This window comes from Lycorma delicatula, chromosome 10, assembly GCF_047948215.1.
Source record: "Lycorma delicatula isolate Av1 chromosome 10, ASM4794821v1, whole genome shotgun sequence".
Taxonomy (NCBI): domain Eukaryota; kingdom Metazoa; phylum Arthropoda; class Insecta; order Hemiptera; family Fulgoridae; genus Lycorma; species Lycorma delicatula.
The window spans coordinates 62,493,193-62,496,204 of NC_134464.1; the positions used below are offsets into that span (position 1 = coordinate 62,493,193).

A 3,012-nucleotide genomic window follows, 5' to 3' on the forward strand; every position below is an offset into this window, starting at 1 on the left:
ATTGTTATATTTAGCGTGAACTAACATTCCCTGGATTGAAAAAATATTCATTACGCTAAGATTTTAAACTACCTTTCTTGAATTTTTTGATAAAGTATTTTAAATATGAATGTCATCAGACTATAACATTATTAAGCTATAAATATTTAATTATAAAAAAAAAATGATAATAAATATGTCTTCAAATTTTTACGTAGACAAATTTAAATTAAAAAAGTTCACATATTTATTAGAAAAAACGTTCATCGCGATCACCAGAACAATTTCTAATGGAAAATAAAAAAATACATTGAAATCCATCCATTTGGTAAAGAGTAAGGCTATAATATGTTTAAAAAATGCCTATGGTTGAATTAAGAACCTGTTATTTTATTTAACTCCGTCAAAATGTATCGACCACATAATTAATTTTTATAACATACAAATTAATTATTAGTTTTTTTACGTAAAAAAAAAAAAAAAAAAATACGTGCGATGGCCGGGAATCGAACCCGGATCAACTGCTTGGAAGGCAACTATGCTCACCATTACACCACCATCGCATCTTGTCAATTTGCAACTAAAAACAATATTATAAATGCAAGGAAAAATTGTTCACTATTATTAGCTGTTTTAGTATAGTGTTATTAGTGAAAGGCATGAGTCATAAATAAATAACGTTGCTTCGTGAACAAAACAAAGACTTTCATTTTGTTATTTTAAGTGCTGTAAGTGATTTTATTAAAACTTTTCTCAAATATTTATTAAAAAAATGTTGAAAAGAAGGTATTTCGAACTTAAATTTGACACAATGCATATTTGCTGGTTTAACAATAAGGCTGACATTTTTCAAACGTATAAGTAATACACAAAAAAGCTGATCTTAAAAAAAAAATTGCTGAGCTGTAGAAATTAAGCAAACAGTGTTTCTATATATAACTTCAATAATATTTAATGAAAAAAAAAAACGCCTTTTTATTAAATTTCGATTTTAGAAGTAGATTTAAATAATTAATAACAACTAATAACTTACTAATCGTCAATTTTGTTGCCGGATTTTAAAGGTGAAAATTTAAACAGAAACATTTTATAACTTTTTGTAAATTTATATTTATTATTATATTTTTTAAATTTAATTTTTTTTCCTTTTTTGCCTTTAGTCGGGCTAACAAAAATCGGTTTTCGTATAAATAAAATTGTTGGGTAATAAACAAAAATTTAAAACCTATATCTTAATAAAAATGAGAGAATAAGAGAGAAACAATTTTAAGGTCTCTGTTGGAAAGTGAATATATATATATATATATATAAATGTAAATGTTCGTTTGTTCAAAATTTTAAATCTCCGAAAGTTCTTCACCGATTGTTTTGAAATTTTGGCACAACGTTGCATTCGAATACGCGCGCGTGTTTTTATATACCTAAGATGTCACACCTGTGACAGATAAAACATGATTTTTTTGAAAAACAGCTTTATCTGTTGGGATATAACAGCAACACACGCTATACGAAATGTTTTTCGGTTCCATTTCAATATTTCCGATTTGTGAGTCCGCTATAGACTAAAAAACTACTGGACCGGTGGGAAAAATCGGAAAAGGAAAAAAATAGAAAAAGGTAAGAAGGGGAAAATGGAAAAAAGGGAAAACGGGAAGGAAAAGGGGAAAGGTTAAATTTTGTGAGTTCCGTACTGTTCATTTTGTTAATGTTTTATCAAATTTTCAATTGTGCTAATCTAATCTATATATATATATATATATATAGATTTTAGTATATACCTCAGGGCTAAGCGAACCTCGGAGTCAACTCATGGGATCTTCTTGGCCTCCGGGGGGGGGGGGGGAGCTACGGGGCCTACCCTAGGGCCGCAGAGCTCGCTTCGCTCACCATTCCCGTATTGCAGGGGACGGCGCCTTGGACACCCGCACACCTCGCTTCTGTCGCCATTCCCGTCTACCCAGAGGGCTCCGCTCTTGGATCACCGTACTGTTTGTTACCCTCGTGATTGTGAGAAAATACTGATAAATAATAATTAAAGTATTCAGGCTTTATAGAAACCTGAAAAATAAACTAATTTACAAAAGAAATAATAATTGGTAACTAAAATATATACACCTTTGACGATAAAAAATTCGTAACTTATTTCTTTGCCAAGGAGGCAAAAATATAATAATAATGCAATAATGAAGTAAAAGGATTAAATCTTTTTTTTTTCTATGAATATCTTTAATTAACAACTTTACCATCATTGGGAGTGAAGAAATAACGAATATTTTTAATATTTTAACCTTCAACAGAACTAGGGCCTCGGTCTGTGGCTTAAAATACGTGTAATACGAATGTATCCTGAAAATTTGAAATGAATCGATCGGTTGGTTCTTCAATATTTTTCGAGGTAAAATAATACCTTCTCAGTTATACCAAGAAACGTGGGTAAGAATTTGGTTGCGATTGATCGAAGGTTTTTTTGTTTCCCGAACAAACAAAACCCTCTTCCTGTTTATATAATAGTATAGATTTATCCTTACTTTTCAATTAATTTTTGCTCCCGCTCAGTAGTAGCTACTCAACCCTTTTTTCTCTAATTCTCTCATTTTTATATATAAAAGTTCCCTTATTTCCCGTATACGTTTGCACATATTTAAGTTTCTTCTTAAAAAAAAAAAAAATCCTTTCGGTGGTTCGGTAACATTTTATTCGATGGAACTAGGATTATTTACTAATTAAAAAAAAGAAAACTTCACAAAATATATACGTTTTGTTAACAGTGTAATAGGATTCTCGTATGTGAGCACTACCTGTGGCACGGCAGACATAAAAATGTTAATTTGTTTCTATTCACATTTGTAGGATCATTTCTGTTGTGATAATAGTAATCCCTTCCGCTATCATTTCCACAAACGTAATAAATCACAAACTTTTAACAAATATCATCTCATCCTGTGAAATTTACATTACAGTAAAGTACATCTTTTACTGTCACAAAATTAAGTCAAATAGTGTAATATCTGAACTTTTTAATGGCCAAAAAAT

General features: G+C 30.0%; 1 non-coding gene across 1 annotated transcript; it reads right to left on the reverse strand.

Annotated features, from left to right (window-relative positions):
- Positions 1–470: 470 nt before the first annotated feature.
- Positions 471–542, reverse strand: TRNAG-UCC (transfer RNA glycine (anticodon UCC)). Its single transcript has one exon. It is a non-coding gene; the product is annotated as a tRNA-Gly (tRNA).
- Between the last annotated feature and the right edge of the window lie 2,470 nt (positions 543–3,012).